Source organism: Podarcis erhardii, assembly GCF_964252035.2.
Source record: "Podarcis erhardii genome assembly, chromosome: 1".
NCBI lineage: Eukaryota > Metazoa > Chordata > Lepidosauria > Squamata > Lacertidae > Podarcis > Podarcis erhardii.
The window spans coordinates 90,978,583-90,998,413 of NC_138497.1; the positions used below are offsets into that span (position 1 = coordinate 90,978,583).

The following is a 19,831-nucleotide window of genomic DNA, read 5'->3' on the forward strand; positions in this document are numbered from 1 at the left end:
AGCCATGCAGGGCTTAGCCATGCAGAAACTAGGGCTGGATCTACACTGACCTTTTAAACATCATTATAACCATAGTAGATATATCGTTCTAAAATGTCACAGGGCATACTGGTAAATTTAAAATGTTCCTACCTTGTTTCTTCTGCAACAACACAGTTTCCCTTTCTGCTGGTTCCTGGTTGCTCTGCAGCACCCTCTGGTGTCACATTTTAATAATGCATTATTAACGTTACAAGCAAAATGTAATGTGACCATTACATTTTGAAAATCCTTCCTTAATTCTTCCTTAATGTTATAAACCATGAGTGTAGATCAGCACCAGTGTCTGGTGGACCCAATGCCACCATGGATACTGGATGCACATGCATATGTCTTAAGATACATACACGAAAGGCTAAGGTTGACATGCCAGGAAATTGCATGATAACATAGCATGCAATTTTTAAAAAGCCTACTTTCAGTGTTTATTTTTAGCTGCTTGGGATAAGCAAAGGGAGTGTAAGCTTAAACAAGCTGTGTCATTTTGCATCACATTGTTGCTTAGATTTCTTAGTTTATATTATAGCCAACTCTTATCTTCAAGCCAACCATTTAATAGAATATTGTGGAGAAAGAACCTGTAATTTAGCCTGGCTTTTGCTTAGCTTGTGAGATGCAGAATGTTTCTGAGCTCTGAAAATGCACCAAATTCTAATCAACAAAAGTCATCATGGTTATTTTTTGTAATTACTCCCTACATCAGCTTATTTTCATAACAAAACATTTGACTTTGTGCGGGAACAGATGTATTTGTGACTATTTGCGCTGCAATACCCAAACATTACAGTAAAGCAGCAATTTACAGTTGGCTGACTGTGTCTCATCCTTAGCAGACAATTAGTGAACAATGAAGAACTCATTATCTTCTTATTTCATTACAGTAAAGAAAACAAACAATTAAAATCAGTGGTGTAAAAAAAATATAATCCATCCCCAAACAAACAAACAAACATCTTGACTTTCCAGAAGCAGTGGTGCATCTGCCATTTCTGAAGCAGCAGGTTTATGAAACACCACAAATGAACACAACAAATCTGCTGAAATGAATGTGTCTGTTTCCTGAATGCTTTTTCCTGTAAGAAATCTGAAAAGAACTACAAATGCAGGGAAGGTTGTGTTTAGCTTCTGAAAGGGGGAATTCTGGGTCTCCAAGTTTTCTAGACTTGCCAACAAATCTTTTCAAATTGGAATTTGGGGTTCCACATTGTGCTTAAATCACTTCCAACTCTTGACCCAAAGTTTCCGGTGAGCACTTTGAAATCAGCCATGATTCTGATGAATCACAAGCTGTGATCACATAAAAGAGCTTTGCACATTCCAGGTTCTTTATGCCAGAATGCCTGTATCACTACAATGATTTAAACTTTTTGCACCAAAACTTTATCTCTTCCTGGGATATTTTAAATTTCCCATGACACGTCTTCTAATTCTGACAAGCAAAGCTGTGGAAGCCACGTCGGACGTTTGGCTTCCAAAAAACTTTCACAAACTGGAACACTAACTTCTGGGTTTGTGACGTTCGGAAGCCAGTTTGTTCAGGAGCCAAGCCATTTGACAACCAAGGTACCACTGTATATGTGTATTGGACAGGGCTTTTCCCCATCCAGAACTCACCAGAACTCCATTCCAGCATCTCTTAGGTGGGCATCATTGCCATTCTAAGAGAACGAGAGAGATGTTTGTGGTGAGTTCCAGCACCAATTTTTCTAGAAAAAAAGAGCACTGGTATTGGGAGACAACTTATTGTATTAAAAAAGTACTCTGCATGAAATCAGTTCTTCATTATTACTTTGCATAATGCATAGATTTGCACTAAGATTGGTTTGGAGGCTAAGCTGTAAAACTGTGTTTCAGATTAAGCCAACCAGTAGGGTTGAAGGCAAGCAGTACGGTTCATCACAGAAGATATAGTGCATTGTGTGGGACCAGTTTTGAGATGCATCCCGACATTGCCCTCTGCTCTTTCACTGCAGCTGGGCAATGAGCCCTCTGCTTGCCCACCTAGCAGCCTGCTTCTGTGGCCTACCTGCTGCTATCACCCTCCACTACTTGCCCACCTTGCAGCCTTTCAATACAGTATTTCAACTCGGGAGACACTCCCCACTGCTAAGGGGGCTATTATGCCCACCTAACAAGGCTGTCTTCCAGGGACTCAGCCACCTGCTGCTGTTCTGCTTGCCTACATTTCTGTGTTCCAGAGTAACACTTAGTGTCTGTCTGGCTATGGTGTCTTGTTTTTCTTTGACTTAGCTGCCTGGGAGATGGGGTAGGACCCTTCAGATTATTATTTTCAAAGAAATTTTCATGGAACAGGCTAAACAGGAACATGAGAATTGATAGGATTGAGCACTCAATTGACTGTACAGGCTTTAAAAAATGGTTCAGAAAAGCAAACTTCAAAGATGACTAGGACAAAAAACCTCATATTTTGCAGCATTATTATTCTCATGAGGGACTGCCATGTCTCCAAATTTGATGTAACTAGTGAAAAAGCAGAAAAGGTAGAGCCATTTAGCTTTCCTACAGCAAGTCAATAGGAGGACAGAAGTTTTGGATTCCTGAATTTTGAATGGATTTGAGTTCTGAATTGGTTCTGAATCAGTCTAAACCATTGGTGGGTTGGGTGGGAGGGGGAGGCCTTGCATATCCCTGTTCTTTACTCCTTAAAAAAAAATTGGAAATGAAAAAGGAAGGAAGAAGAGACAATGTTCCTTTTTTATTTTCCATTATACTAGGCATGTTTAATCATCTGCATAGGACAGCTTTCCCTAACCTGGAGCCATCCTGACATTTTGAATGGCAATGTCCACCATCCCTGACTATTTACAATCCTAGCTGTGATTGACGGGAGTTGTCATCCAAGAGATCTGGAGGGTGCCAGGTTGCAGAAGGCTAGTGTAGGTACTTGTCATAAACATGTATTTCTGGGGAAGTGTTTGACCCAAGAAACCCTTAAACCAGTAGAAAAAGTTGCCCTGACCAAGGGGCCATTTTGACTTGGGTTTAAAGAACAACATGTCAAATAACTTTTGTTGTTGTTGCCTCAACTTATTACTGTTGGTCTGAACTCAAAGGGTACAATGCAGCTATGAAAGAGAACAACGTTCAGCAAAATACACCTTAAAAATAGAGGATGTAGCTGGAGAGAAAGCAAACACCATATAAAGAAATCTGGATATATATACCACCAGGAACTTTTACCTACAAGGTTCAAACAAAGAAAAAAGGGGTCATTCATCAAAATACTTTCCTCCGCAAATGAAAGTCTTGCCAGGGGGCCATCGACAAGCCTTTGCTCTGAAAGAGCAGGAGGGAAAAAACATTTCCAGCAAAGGTAGAAAAACAAAAGCCAACACTTCAAAGCACCCACTCCAATACCTCCATCACAAAGAGTCACACCAAAAGAGGTAAAATAGATGAGCACACAGCTGTAGATATCAAGAGTGAGAAAACGGCTATGAAGGGAAAAGCTCCAGCCACACCAAAATACAGGTTTCCCAGCTGAACTACATGGAGCATGTGTTCCTTCATTAAACTTTAAAAATGGAGGGGGCGTTCTTATTTACAAGAGTCAGTAGGTTCAAAGTAACTTTGCCTGTTACAAAGGACAAGAAAAACACAACATGTTGAATTTATCCAACACAATTGACCTATCCATACAAGGATTTCTACCTGTGCAATCAGAGGACTTCCCCAACCCATCTGTTCTAGGATTTTCCCCAACCCTCCAAAGAAGACCCAGCATGCATTTGATCTATAACTGTGCCATTTCCTGCCATGATCAGGAAGTCACTTGGATTATTCTGAGCTGCATCACCAGTAAAATCAAACCCAGTTGCAGCCCCAATTAAGTAATCAGTCGTGCAACAAGGTCTTGCACCTCCTACACACCTATGAACCTTCAAATCTTCTCCCACTGCCACCAGTCGTTCACCTACCTGTGAAGTCTCTGGCAGTAATTGGCACAAGTGATGTGACTAGATAGGATCTGGGCTGGTGGAAGTCCTAAGACTGGATGGATGAAAGAAGCCAGGGAAGAAGGTATAGTCCAAGAGAATGAAAGGATGACAAGAAAACAAAAATCAGGAGTTTGAGTGGGGGAAAGAAAACTGCATGAGAGAATGGGCAAAGAGTGAAGGTGAGCATGCATTGCTGAGAGGTTAAAATCCGCATATTGATTTTGCTCTAAGTAACCAAAGCTTGGGCCATGGGCTTCTATATAATAAACAATGATCTCATTGGAAAAGTGAAATGCCCAGACTATGCATAACGAGTAAGACTCAAGGAGGATTTTATTAGGACCACATCTCTAAGCAAACTGACCTAATTCTCACCTCCCAGATCCCAACATAATTATCTGTTGGATTTTTGTACTTCTCCAAATGCTGCAATACAGTTGTCAATTTAATGCGTAAAAAATGAAGTTTTAGGATAAAATGTATTTAGAAACATGTTTTGTGGAAATGGTATGGCTAAATGAACAACATGTGAAATAGACAATACGGGAGGGGGGGGGACGGGACTGGACTGATCTGGCCATTTCTAGTGATGCGTGGAATCTTTCCAATGAACTGTTTCCACTTAACAGTGAAATTCTGCAAGCTCCTATTTACCCTGAGAATATTTTCCCCTTTATTGCTGACTGCTTTATAAATCACTTTATTTCCATAATATGAGGGGGGAAACAGAGGAAGGGGATGGGAAACTCATAATGAGCTTATATTTGTTTCTTCCAATTTAAGGAAATGAAACGGAACAATCAAAAGTCACACAATGCCATTGCTTCCAATCACCTCTTCCTATCCCTCTAGGGGATATATTTATTGCATATTTTGATGGCTACAATCAGGAAGCTGGTGATGAGTCTATCAAATAATAATGTAACCACCGAGTTCATTTATGAAACTTCACAAGGACCAGCCGTGAAGTGTAAATAGGAAAATCGCTATCTCCAGACGCCCGGAATGATAATTGCAGTGACAGTTGCCGCAATGGCAGCCCCAGTGTTTTGGCAAAAATAAATGAAAGGCAGGTTTCTCTCAGAAGATAAACATCCGGTTGTAGTTCTGGAAAGATAAAGCCAACGATGTGAGTGTTTAGCAAATGTGTTGCTTATCACTCAGGTAGCTAGGAGGGAAGGAGAGGAATTAAGAAATCAAGCCCCAAAGAGGAATGAATGTTGAACGCCGATAAAAAATATTGATACAAGTTAATCGTGCAGATGCGCTGGTGTCTTCTCAGTGTGAATTGTAGCTCAAATGACTCTGTAAATTAACTGCCCTAGATTGTGAAATAACACTTGCTTAACATTCTGTCCCCCGTCCCTCATGTGGATATTAGCTGCACTCAGCATTCATGACTTATATTTGTATTATGTTTTGCTCCTCGTAAACATCTCTCTCTCTCTCGTTGTGAACCCGTCCTATCATTTCATCAGGAAATGGAATGGAGAAGAAGAAAATTTCATTACAAGTGCTGCAGCTTTGGAGATGAACTGTAGATGACTCTCATTTACCCTCCTACCCTGTTTTCGACTGAGATGAGTTTGGAAATGGAAGCATTTAGGGGGCTTCTTTTAAGAGTAATGGCATGTCGAATAATATAAAGTACCAGTTATTGCCAATCTCACTTATAGGAGATTGTATTTTCTATCAGCCCAAACATTTGTCCCAACTTCATTTGTTACTGTGGCGCTCACTGATATTCTGTTTCAGTAGTTGTAGTGAGAAGTTCATAAAGGCTGGATGTTTAAGTCTCTCTGGAGGTCTACTTCTGACAGAGACTGTGGTTCTCAGGCAGGATGTAGCTATAGAACCTTGTCTAAAACAGCAGCTGATGCTTATGGTGGAGTGTTAGAATATCCAGCCTCAATGCACAAGTACTCATTCATGCCAGAACATCCACATACTCATTTATTCCTCTGTATTTGTTCTCATATTTCTACCCACATTTGGCCAACTGGGTCCTAAAATGGCTTACAGAAGAAACAAATAGTGGATAATGACTCTCTATAAAACAAAACAATTTGATACAAATAATCTATTGCAGGCATAGGCAAACTTGGCCCTCCAGATGTTTTGGGACCACAACTCCCATCATCCCTAGCTAACAGAACCAGTGGTCAGGGATGATGGGGATTGTAGTCTCAAAACATCTGGAGGGCCCAGTTTGCCTATGCCTGATCTATTGCATTGGTAGTCAGTGTGTTGCCTTCCAGATATTGCTGGATTACAGCTCCCATCAGCCCAGATAAGTTGGACTACAATTCCCATTAATATTCAAGGGTGATGGGAGTTGTAGTCCAATAACATCAGAAAGGAACCAGGCATATCTGTATTTAGATTTCCCATTATAGTGAATGGGGGGGGGGGAAATACAGTGACTCCTTTTATATAGAGTGGCTCAGAAGCTGAACGGCAGATCTAAGTAGATAGTAGGCAGAGCAACTCAAAAATGTATCAAATTTTTTAAAAAGGCACAGATACACGGTGAATCTTGAGGCCTGAACACATCTCTACTAAATATGCACAGATCTACTTTTGCACTCTCTTTCACACACCAGTAACTTTGCTGGATTGCGAGATAGAAGCATAGAATACCTTTGGACAGTGTGGCAAATGGACTGCTGGTCTTGGACAAAGGAAACTCAGGCTCAAATTCCCACTGAGCCATGAAGCTCTGTTGGCCAGTATCTCTCAGTCTAGCCTATTTCGCTTGGTTGCTAGGATAAAATGGGGGAAAGGAGAAATATTTTTGCTGACCTGAGCTCCTTGGAAAACTGCATGATAAACACATTATCTCTTTCCCTGCTTCCCTCTTGAGAAAATGGTCAGTATGAAATACTTGGTGAGGTGTCACATCGAAAGAACAAGAGTGAAGAACCCATTTAAGAAAATACTACCACACTATCTGTATCATACATCTAAAGCACTATCATACCACTTTAACAACCAGAGCTCTCCCCCCCCAAAAAATATATTAAAAATTATTGCTATTCCCTGTTGCTTTTTTGTTTTGTTTTTTCGTACTGCATCAGATATGAGAACAGAATATAGTGTCAGATGCTTGTAGAAAATTTATACATTTAAAAAAAAAAAAAAACAGGACCATCCTCTGGAGAGATGCAAAGCCAATCCAGCCCCACCCATTGATGATTCATGACATGTCTAGATCCACAAACATATGGCGGATTCTGAACCTAAGTGATCAAAAGAAAATCTATGAGGAACCAATAATAGAAATATGTTCAGTGGAAATAGCAGATTAGATTGACAGTTGAGTAAAGAACAAATGGTTCTGGCCATTTTCATTATGAGCTGAAGCTACATTGGGTGTCAAGTCTAGGGTCCTGCACTGCTCACAGCCCTGGAGGAACCCACAAACACACTTGTATACAGTGGCAGATAACAGGGGTGGCAGAAAGCAGGCAGTTCCTGTGGCATGGACATGAACATCTGCCGCTTCTGGTGCTCCAGGATCCTGTCCCTTGTTGAAGGCATACAGCCAGATCCTGTCTGCCAGGTGGCTTTTGCAACACAGCTGCACCATGGGAGGAGTGAGGAGGAAGCGCACCAGAATCAGTCAGATCTTTGGCTCATATGCTGCTCTGTCAGTAGCACCAGACCGATACTTCTTGTCTCCTCCAGGTTTGCTTGGCAAGCTTTTTGTTGCTGTTGTCAAGTCCAGCCAGTGAGGCCAAGTCATAGACATCTTGAGCTACAACCCCAGCCACAGTGAGCTGGGCTTTAGAGTAGGGGTGAAGGATAAATTTGGTTCAGTCCACATGTTAATGGAGACATACATAATTCTCACTGCATGAAATGATAAGCCACTTTGGGTTGCCCTGACATATTTAATAAATAATAATATATTAACCAAAACGCAGCTAATTTACAAAATGTGCACTTATCTGACACAGCTCTCCAATCAAAGGATGGGTACAAAAGTGATTATATTGGGGGAATATATTTTCTTAGTGGAAATAACATACAAAACTGTATCACGTTAGGGGAAATTGCTTGCCAAAAATGTATGTATTAGTGCATATTAAAATGCTACTAAATTTTCATGAGGGCTTCTTTAAGTTAAACAAAAAACAAAAACAAAAACAAATTGTAAACTAATGTGGAAATGTGGAGAACTTAAGATCTGAAAAATGACAGGTTTGTCTACCCCTAGTTGTAAGTCATGCTTGTGCACTGGAAAAGGAGATGCACAAGGCTTTCCACCCAAGAACCCCATGCTGATAACTTTTTATCTCCCAGGAACTGCCCCCCCCACCTTAGCTGTTAATTGTTTTTGCCGAGTTTCTCCGCTCTGCTGCCCAGCCCTCTACTGGCTCATTGCTGCAATTAACATCACAATTATGCTCAGTTTTACTGAGAGTTCTCCCTTTGCAAGGAAATAAAACTTAAAGTCCATCCGTGGCTTTCGGGAGCCTTGCCAGAGCAGGGAGGAAACCCTCCTCTTCCGCCATCAGTCCTTTCTCCCTTAGCAGCCACAATATGTCTCCCCCCCCCCTTTGCATTTAATCCACCATTAATGAGCAATCAGAAGTCTATCCCACTGTGTTCAGTGAGATTTGCTCTATCTCCAGAGCAGCTGTCAAGCCAGCACCTCCCATATAATGGGTGATGCTGTACATAAGCCTAGCTGGGGCAGGTTACCCAAGGAGCCATTAAGAGCTTAACTGGCCCTATGTAACTGTTGTTCCAGGCTTGATTCTTAGATCTAAGCAACTTGTCGTTTAAATAGCCATGCAGAATACCTCAGCTCCTTGTCTGTCTGCTCCAGAACCTGATCATCAGCCCATCTTTAACTATGTTTGTCACAGAATTCTACTCAATATTGATCCAGAGCAGATTCCAGTGTATAGTTAGCAGAGTAAGAACTTAAACACGTTGCAGGATTGCCGAAAATAAACCAGAGAAAATTGTATTTCATCCAGCAGAGTTTTACTGCTACTGAAGGCAAATGACCATAATGTTCACAAATCCAATACATTCAGGACTGGCACTGTCCATAAGAAATCCAGTTGCAGCAGACTTAATTTAAACTTACAATAACTTATAATAAGACTAAACCTTAATAATAAGCATACTATGTGCAGAACACCACACCAGAAGGAAAAGAGAAAGAGAAAGAGAAAGTGAAACCCAGGCTCCTTCTGGCCTTACTTTTATAGCCAGCATGACCTTGACAAAAAGAGATAACAGAACCAGTTTAAACCAGCTATACTCAGCTTCTCTGAAGGTATAACCGAAACATCATGAACCTTCTGCTTGTTTCTTCCCAAATGGCCATGGTTTCAGGCTGAGATCTTATCCCAAAAAGAGTTTTTCAGATCCACAATCTTGCAGAGAACCTTGCTTTTGGGCTCCATGCCTGAAAAACCCCCCACTGTTTTCGTGTATGTGAAGTTGAGTGGGTCACATGATTCTCAGGGGAATGCAGACCCAGAAGATGGCATCCCAGTTTTGGACTGCATCACACTGTAGGGTATGCCTACTGGCCTCTTGACAGCTAATGAGACAGTGCCCTGCAGCTTAACTCAGGACTGCATAGGTAAAGGTAAAGGGACCCCTGACCATTAGGTCCAGTCGTGGCCGACTCTGGGGTTGCGGCACTCATCTCGCTTTATTGGCCGAGGGAGCCAGCATACAGATTCCGGGTCATGTGGGCAGCATAACTAAGCCGCTTCTGGCGAACCAGAGCAGTGCACGGAAATGCCGTTTCCCTTCCCGCCGGAGCGGTACCTATTTATCTACTTGCACTTTGATGTGCTTTTGAACTGCTAGGTTGGCAGGAGCAGGGATCTAGCAATGGGAGCTCACCCCATCATGGGGATTCGAACCGCTGACCTTCTGATTGGCAAGTCCTAGGTTTAACCCACAGCGCCACCCGCATCCATAGTTCCATGGAATTTGAAAACCAGAAATAAGAGGGTTTTCACATTTACATTTAGCCCCCAGGAATTGGACAAAACATGGGTGACATTTTGAGGTTCAGATGAAGACATACTATAAAATGAGTGTTTCTGTGTGCTTTTTGACAGTAACTGAAGTGATAACAAAACTAAGAAGTCTTTCATCTCAGCTCTATTTTGTACTCAGGGATCTATGTATCCCTATGTACAAAAATGGGCAAAAGGAATAAGTTGAATCATGTAACAAAGGTTATAGCTCAGTTTATTTGGAAGCAATTCAATAGGATTACCGCCATATAAATGTCAACGTCAAGTGTTTATTACAAATATTGCATTACCCAATGTGTGAAAATGGTAATGTTAGTAAAAAGCAAAGTGTGTACAGCACAGCCATAATGTAATAACTTTCCCAGCATTAAAGAAAGCTTAGAATGTCAGTGGAAAGATTGAAGGAAAAGGAGAAAAGGAAAGCATTTTGTTGTGTAAGCTGACAAAAACAACCGGATGTCATTTGGTTTTGTCACTTTTGAGTCCTAGAAAAGTAATGTCAGATGGACTAAGCAAGCTGTAATTCCACACAGATTGTACCAGTTAACCACGTTCAGCCTATGCTTTGCAGATAAAAGAGGATTATACATTGTTTGCTATTCTTGACTTTCCAACACATTAAGGAGATCTAGATGGGCAGAGGGGTTTTTTGGCCAGTTGTATTAACTGCTTACAGCTAGACAAATTAGTTCAGATGCACAAGCATGTGTACTTTAATCGGTTTGGAAATAAGTCCCATTTATTTCAATTGAATTTACTTGCCAGCATGTATTCTTTAGGATTTATAGCTTTCAGACTTTTACATTTATCCCCTGCTGATTGCCACTCCTTACATACAACTGTGCTTCAAATCAGCAATTCCTTCTTATAAAGTGGACCATGTTTCTGTAGTGCCAGCTGTTTGTGCAGCTGCACCTTTGTTTTAAGTGATGGCTACTAGATTAGAAGTTTCTTGTAAAGCCAGCTCCTCTTGCACTCTCATTCAGTTGTGCAGGGTGTATGAGGAGAGGGCAAAGGGAAGCTGTTACTAGATTTGTTCAGCGTCATTGAGACATTTGTCGCTCAAGGTACTGTCTCGAGTGTCACAAAACGTGTGGAAAACCAAGAATGACTTGATGTTATCTAGAAATGTGTCCTCTTCCCCATCAACCTGTGTGATCAGAAAGAAACCTGAGGTAAGTAGGGATGGATGAATCAGCCAAATTGGGTTTCTCATTCCAGTTTCAAATTCCGTTCACCCCATTTCCACATCAGTTTGCTATTTATTTTTAAAAAGAAGGCCACACCAAAGAATTGTCATTTCTTTTGTGTGTATATACATTTTTGCCATGTAAATATTTGCATGTATATATTATTTTTGTGGACTATTTTCATGGATATAAGCATTTCTGTATGCACACTTTCCCCTAACTTACTCATTTTTACACATTTTTTTATGGGAAAACTGCATCGCAAAAGTTGGAGAAGCGAATTTCTAAGTTGAATTTCTAAGGATAGCTGTGTCTCAGTTTGTAGATTGTTTTCGGAAGTACATATTAGATAGGTTCACATTAAAATCTAATTTTAAAAAATCCTACCCCTACTCATGTATAGCCTTTCAAGGTGATTCACGGTGATTGGGAAGATGGGTTTAGGACACAGTAGTTACTCCTAGTAATTAATCTTGAAGAAAACTGTGGTGTTGTTTAAGTGGTGGGTTTTTTTCAACTTTGGAAGACTGTAACAAAGCCTTTTCTTCTGAGGCATGCTTGAAAATCCTTCTCTCTCTCTTGCTCTCTCTCTCTAAGTGTGTGTATAAAGTTTTGCAGTTAAGAGAATGTTGAAAAAACTATCCCCTATCTGGAATGAAAAATAATTTTAAACTTCTGAATTTTAAAAACCATTCATGCCTGGGTGTATTAAGAAAGCTGACTTTAGTTTCCAGCTTATCTTATAGTTAAATCAAACCAGTTTATTCCTGAAGCAAGACACGCTGCAATTCAATTTGTGCTGTTTGAGACTGGCAAAGCTCTGGTAAATATTTTATTATAGTTTTTATTATTTTTTGTAAATGAAGTACATAAAGGATCTAAAGAGATTATAGCCATTCCAGTATTTCTATTCCCGTTTTATGACACCTCCCCTCCTTCAAACATTAGGTGAAAAATTGTATAAAGTTTATCCATAATGTGCAATGATACAGCACATAGATTCTAATAGAGCGTGTTACCGTTTGTGGCTTTCCTTAAGCAAAGTCTTATGAAAATGGATTTTCCTGTGCGCTGGGCCGGATGTTTGGACTTTGGCAAGGTATATGAAGAATATTAATAACCGTAATCAAAACACTGTTATTTTCTCCGTAGATTGCAGGCCTCTTGTCCTAAGATCTGGCTCTTCAGCACAGTTAGATCCTAGTTAATTACTAGATTTGTCATCAATAACTGGGAATGGATTTTAATTTGCAATCAGGACCTGATGTGACACACAAATGAAAATTGCCAGGGCAGGCTGAAGTAATAATTAATTAACGTTTCAAGAGCGTCTGGAGTATGCCAAGTTCTAAGCATTATTTGAATTATCATTGCTGGATTAAAGATGAGCCAGAATAAGAATTACTGCTCAATTAGTAGTAATTGAGCATGCACTTAACTGTTGCAATATGAGTGGTTCTATTGAATGTTGCTGTACCTGGCCAGCCAGAGCATTGATTTTGTTATAAATTACAATCTGAGATTTGTGTTGCAGAATCAAGGTCTGTTTGTGACAGCAGGGAGTGGAAGGTGGGGAGATTTAGGGCTACAATTCAGGATTATTATTATTATTTATATGGCTGTAGAGTGAAATTTGTAAAAGAGTTTCAGGCCACCTTCACACCATATTTTTAAAGTATTATGATACCACTTGAGCAGTCATGGCTTCCCACAAACAATCATGGGAACTGCAGTTTGTCAAAGTTTACTGAGGAGTTGTTAGGAGACCCCTGTTTCTCTCACGGAACTACAATTCTCAGAGTGCTTAAACAATCAATCCTTTTCCCCAGGGAGTTCTGGAAATTGTTGCTCTGGGGGGGGTGTTGGGGGTTCCAATTAATGCTCAGCACCCTTAACAAACTACAGTTCCCAGAAATCTTTGAGAGAAGCCACGGCTGTTTAAAGTGATACCAGCATGCTTTGAACCTATGGTGTGAATGTGGACTTTGACAATATCAGCTTTCTTTCCTTAAAACAGATATACCTCACTCCAAATCATGTTAAAATCGATAGTAAATTTCTATAGCTATCACTGTGCATCAGCCTTCCCCAACATGGTGACCGCCAGGTGTGTTGGACTACAATCCCAACATCCCTGGCCAGTGGCCATGATGACTGGAGCTTGAAGTCTAAAACATCTGGAGCCCCCCAGGTTAAGGAAAGCTGCTGTACGCGATGGAGTTTCCCAGGGAGGCCACATATCAAATGAGACGTGAGATAAATGCTATGCATTGTAATAAGAGTCAATACTATATTAGTTAACTGACATAATCTAACTAAGCTTCTTCCTCTGTCCTCAGTACTGAATGTTATCTTTAAGGCTGCCTGCTGACCCACCTAAAAATTGTGCCCAAACTAGACTTCTGAGAGCATCACCAGCCCCCCAGTCAGCGAGTCTTTGGAGACCATGAGGCCACCGATATTCTGGGGTGATACCTCTGAGTTGGAAAAGGATGAGTAGTGAATTGGGTAAGTCTCCCTTCATTGCTATGATGGCACAGATTGCTTACGAATGTCCTAATTCCCCATCCCTCTTACTTGTACTGCGCATGCTAGTTCTAAACTGTGCTGCATGAATCCCACACATTAATTCTGTCCTCCATGAAGACATGAAAATAACTTTTAAACTTTAATAATAAAAAACCCCACTGCAAGTACTGCACACACACGGGGGGGGGGGGGGATTGCTCCCAGATTTCCTAAATTGCTCCACTTCCTGGAATACCCACAATGTAGTTCAAAGTGGTTCACGCAGAACCTTTCCAGCTTCCCTGCTTATGCCACTTTCTGGAATATCTATGGGAGGGCATTTTGCCAAGATGGCACAATGTCCTTTGGGCGTTCCAGGAAGAGAGGAAAGCTGAAAAGGTTATGGAGCGCAGGGCTGCATCACAATGATTTTTTATTTTTAGATTTAAGAACATCCACAGACCCCTTGTAATTTTGGTTTAAGTTAAGTGCCAAACCCCCTCTCTTAAGTTCCTCAACGTTCTTTCTCCTCTCTTCCATGTTCAGGGGCAATTTCTCCCTCACTGAAAATGGCTGATGGAACCACAGATGAAATTTATCAGCACAGCTCTAAATTGTCAGTACAGTATAAATCTGTCAAGTTCTACTAGTGAAACATCACTCAATTCATCAAAACTGCAGAGTACATGGGGCGGGAGGTGGATGCTTTCCCAGTCAGGGAAAGGAGCCAAAAACTCCTAACTGGCCTTCAAGGCAGCCAGTTAACCCTATACTAAAGATAGAAGGATCTGAACATTTTGATTTTCTTACTTTCTCATTTTCCCAATCATAAATTCACTTTGCCCCATTTCTTTATCTTCATGAAAGTTATTCAGCATTTTAGTGCAAATTTCTCCAAGTAAACTATTTTGGTATGTGTGCAGTTTTGACTAATGTACATGCTTTGCGAGCAATTTCTCCTTATATAATGCCTTTTTGCATGTAATTTTCCCCAATATATTCATTTTTATGCACACTTTAATGAAACCTGCGGGTATAGGGCAGTATACAAATTTAATATATAATAATAATAATAGTAATTTATATATTCTAATAAACATTGGTTGGAGAACTGCATTGCAAAATTTGCATAAACGTGATGGCTGTGTTTTGGGTTCTGACAATGTTTCAGAATGTACAAATTGGATAAATTCACCACGGAATGGGAATAGAATCAAATTTCTCCCCCATTCCTACCTTATACTGACAAAAATTGGCTGGATGGACAGGATAACACAACACCACCTAAATGTCAGTGGAAGCAAATACCAGTGCAGGCTATCACACTTTCCATTTCCAGGGACTGGCTGATGTGAGGTTGCTGCACTAACCCTCATTACCTGTTGATCCATTCTTTGAGGGGAATGAGAGAAAAGTCATGCACCTCATAAAAAGTATGGAAATGAAACCATAGGTCAGGAGAAGTATTTAAGCAATAATACAGAAGAATAGAATAGATGTAAGCACTGAAAATCCCCAAAGCATAGAAGCAAAGATGCATAGACTAATAGCCTTGGAGAGGGTCTGTTAGGCTTCATGCTGAATGCAGGAAGTCCAAAGTTACGGCATTCACAATAGCTGTTGTCCAGACACTGTGTGAAGCCTCCAGGGAAGGAGAGTACACAAGCCCTCCAGCTAACTGGAGCAATTGTCAAACTGGAGGCAGTGGAGTGTGCCTCCAGGGTGAAGTCAAAGCCCTGAAGAATCACAGCGCCTGAAGTGACCTCTCTGGGGTGCAAGCCTGGGCAGTGTGTATGGAGGTCCTGAGTTGCCCAGACCCCACTCTCAACTTTGCTGGAAAGCAGGGTGATACATCTGGCACCATTTTGGCTGCAGGAGTTGCTGGAAGGAGGCATAGAATATACCATCCAACCATCTTAGGGACTTCATAGCCTTTCCTTCTCCCAAAGATGCAAGGCAGAGGGTAAGGATTTTTCCTTGAGGTTTGCTCCTGTAGCCTTTCTCACGAAGGCAACAGAAGTCAGCAGAAGTTTGGGGTCCAAGTTTTTCTTCTCCTGGATGGGCTACATTCCCAGGTTTACAAGCCCCATCTTCTCATTTCCCTCTACAACATATGCAATAAACACCTTCTTGACCATTGGGCCCAATATTGGTCTCCTCCGCTCGATCCGCTGAAGCATTCCTCCAGCATTCAATGGAAATCTATCTTCCTGTAGCTTCAGATCTTTAGATCTAATCCTGACGACTTCTGTGTGAAAGCCCTTTGGGTATTTGAAGCATGCTATCATGCCCCCACCCCTTCAGTCTTTCCTTCTCTAGGCTAAACAAACCCAGTCTCTTCAACCTGTCTTTTTTTTTATAATATTTTTATTGAGTTTATAAGATACAGAAAAAAAGAATAAAAGACAAATATAAGAAATAATATAGAAAAGTTACGAATTTCCATGATCTTTTTTTCAGCAAATCTAATGGACTTCCCCACATCTTCCTAGCCCTGCGTTCTCTGTGATACAAAACATCAGCAATTTGTTAACTTATTTCAAAACTTATTGTATCTTTCATTTTATCATGTTACCTAGTTTCCAAAGTGTTGTAACCCAAGTCTTATACGTTTTAGCTTAAACATAATAAAGTTATTTCATTATTCCACCTCTGACTTCTTGTACCTTAATTTCCATTTCATTAATTTACAATTGCTGAAGCTAGAATTTCCTAAAAAGTGCATTTTTTAACATTCATACAACTTATAGTGTTTTTTCAAATAGTCTTTAAATTTTTCCCAGTCCTCCTCGATTGTTTCTTCTCCCAAGTCTCTTCAACCTGTCTTCATAGGACTTGTTTCCCATACCAGTGATCATTCTGGTTGCTGACTTGTGAACTCATTCTAGTTTGTCTAAATAATTTGTAAAACATTGTGCCCAGAACTGGATAGAGAATTCCAGATGAAGTCTGATGTAAAGGTAAAGAACCCCTGACCATTAGGTCCAGTCGTGACCGACTTTGGGGTTGCGGCGCTCATCTCGCTTTATTGGCCGGGTCATATGGCCAGCATGACTAAGGCGCTTCTGGTGAACCAGAGCAGCACACGGAAACGCCGTTTATCTACTTGCACTTTGACATGCTTTCGAACTGCTAGGTTGGCAGGAGCAGGGACCGAGCAACGGGAGCTCACCCCGTTGTGGGGATTCGAACTGCCGAACTTCTGATCGGCAAGTCCTAGGCTCTGTGGTTTAACCCACAGCGCCACCCATGTCCTGAGGTCTGATGAGTGCACAGTAAAATGATCAGCCAGATTCAATGAAGTAGTTCTGCCAGTGGGAGCCAGCAAAAGGGCTCCTACAAACGCAACATTGCAATCCCCTCTTTCCTCCTCCCCCCCCCAGCACCCCATACCTTTAGTCGGCTCTGAGAGGTTGGGAGAACTCCGCAGAAAAATGCATTGAGAGAGGAGAGGGGAAGTCATTTTACTGGACAAACAGGAAATCCTTGCGCTGAAAGACTATTTTATCACAATATTGAATCCCTCTAATTATGCTGTGACTTAGAAACCAGGGTTCTAGCAATGCAACCTGAAATTGCATTAGCGACTTTTGAGGCTGCATCATATTAGTGACCCATTTTCAGCTTGTGATTTAAGCCCGAAATCTTTTCCCAGATCCAGCTTGCCCATGAGGTGGGGCAAGGCAGTTGCCTCAGATGGTGGATTTGCCCACCAGTAGCAGATCCACCTGTCCCCTGCCCATCTCCTTTCACACCCCAGACTGCCTCAGACTGTGGGGTGGGGGTGTGCACACAGTGGGTGGGGGGGCAGCATTTTCAGTTTTGCCTAGGGCAACAAAATCTCCTGGGCTGGCCCTGCCTTTTCCACATGTACTAAACTCAACCCAGTGATTTCCTATCCCATATATGTGCATTTCATTTATTTTATTGTCTAGGTACAGTACTTTGTCTCTGTGGAGCTTTCTTTTGACCTAGTTTTCCATTCACCCGAGGCCATTTTGAATGTTATTCCTGCCTTCCGAGGAATCAGCTTGGGGAAGCTCTGGGAAACAAGAGCTTTCTTTCCCTTCATATTGTTATTAGGCACCTTTATTTGTGCAGCCCTTGCACATCACATTTCCACAGGAAATTTGGGGGGAACATATTGTGTGACAGGGCCTTTAGCTGCAGCTCTTGCAATTTTAAATTTTCTCACATATGTCTGGTCCTTGGGCCTGAACAGGCAGGCCTCCCTTGCCAAGTATTTTCAGACAGAAATTGAGCCTGCTTGATTTACTCCAGAAAAGCGAAGAAAAGCTAAGTGCAAATGCAGGAAGCATGGTTTCGACTTCCTCCCCTTCTAAATGCTAGACCACATCCCCTGCTAATCCAAGTGGCTATATCTGCCATGCACAGATGGGTGCACAGCCCTTGAAGGTGAGAGATAAGGAAGAAGCAAAGGTTCCCTGAAAGCAGAGGGAGGGAGATGTAAATGATTTGTTGAAATGAAAGCAGCAGTAACATCAGGAGGAAAAAAAATGTATGGGAAAGGGATGAGGGAGGTGTTCAAAGGGGGATGGACAGCCATCTCCAGTTGTTCCTATGCTCATTAGCTCATGCAAGTATTTGCAGACACACATTGTGAGGATGTGCATTATAAGACAACATCAGTGCCTGCAGCATAAGCTTCCAAAGGATTTGACACACCTTTGTTTGTTTCTGACCCACCCTGCACCTCAGTTCCTGAAATGAATAATAAGGGGGGACCCTAAACAATACAGGCAAGCTTTATTAAAAACCACAGGAAAGTAATAAGAAGATTTCCTTCACAGCTTGCAGATGCAATGAGCACTGTGAAAGAAGGCCTCATTGCTAGGGTAATTTCATTGATTGGGTCGAAAATGATTATCTGCTTTTTTTGTTCTGTTTTTAAAGTGAAAATTATCATCTTCCCCTTTTTTTTAAAAAAGCAACAATACTCTGCTGGAAACATACGGCTGCATAAGCTGCTATACTTTCGTTAATATCTCTAAAATGGATCTCTGTTGAGGTTTTGGTAAAGTGTGGATTTATTAAAAAGGAATTAATTAATTAATCATCTGGCTAATGGTTGGACAGTCCTAAATTGGTTTCCAGTCTTAGGTGCATTTTGTTATTACTATGATTGTCAACAATTTTGTATTATAAGGTAAAAATAGCTCTGAGTAGGGGACTCTGACAATAGTGTGATTATTGATAACAACAGAGTGTTCTAATAAGGTAACCATGAGAGTCTGAGTGCCGTGTGGTGGGGTTATCCATTCATACTTAAAATTTTCTCATTCTGAAAGCTTAATTATGGATAACATATTTAAGGAAGGCTAAAGTTTAAGTGGAGTTCTAAAAACAAACTCTATTTTTAATTCCCTCTAGATTTAGAGTTGCCCTACTCTGATAGGATTTTGTTCCCTTAAAAGCAGCTATTAATGAAATTGTAAAATGAGTTTAAAGGGTTGAGTGTATGATATAAATTCATCTGTGAAAACTATGGATTTACAGATTTCCCCCAATCTGTTTCTAAATCTTCAGCAGATACACCACCTTCCTCTTTTCCACAGCAAAATTCTAACACAAATTTTATGTTCAGCACATGCTGTTTACTTCAGTATGCATTTGGATATGTATTCCAATGCATGTGGTGTGCATTGCTCAACATGTGGCATGTACTGCCACAGATTTCTGCACACAATATCCCCAAACACCAGCCTTTCCTTGGACTCAGGAAAATAGGTTTTTGGGGTGTTTCTAAGGACAAATTGGGGAGGGGAGAGGTTTGGAGGAAACCACAACAAACTTTTCAGTGTCATGATAATGCAGCAGGGAGTCTCATGCTCTTACAGTTGAGCTTTCGTCTCCTTTTCATTCTCAGTTAGTCTTAGACGTCAGCCAACAACACACTGAGCTCTCCAGTCAACTCTGGGCATCCAATTTGTTAAAGGGTTCGAGATAAGCAAGTAGGAATAATACAAACATTGCACACAGAAACAGAGAGCAAAACAGTAATTTCTAGCTTACCATACATGGATAAAAAGTAAAGGTAAAGGGACCCCTGACCATTAGGTCCAGTCGTGGCCGACTCTGGAGTTGCAGCGCTCATGTTGCT

The 19,831-nt window shown here is 41.0% G+C and overlaps 2 long non-coding RNA genes across 2 annotated transcripts in view; one reads left to right on the forward strand and one right to left on the reverse strand.

Moving 5' to 3' along the window:
• LOC309337183 overlaps positions 1-19,831 on the reverse strand; it is a 642,870-nt gene that overhangs the window by 423,555 nt on the left and 199,484 nt on the right. The window lies entirely within an intron of this gene.
• The window catches only part of LOC309337161, a 65,871-nt gene continuing 57,093 nt past the window's right edge, over positions 11,054-19,831 (forward strand). Inside the window, exon 1 of the long non-coding RNA XR_014154128.1 lies at positions 11,054-11,187. This is a non-coding gene — a long non-coding RNA (uncharacterized lncRNA). The remainder of the gene's footprint in view (positions 11,188-19,831) is intronic.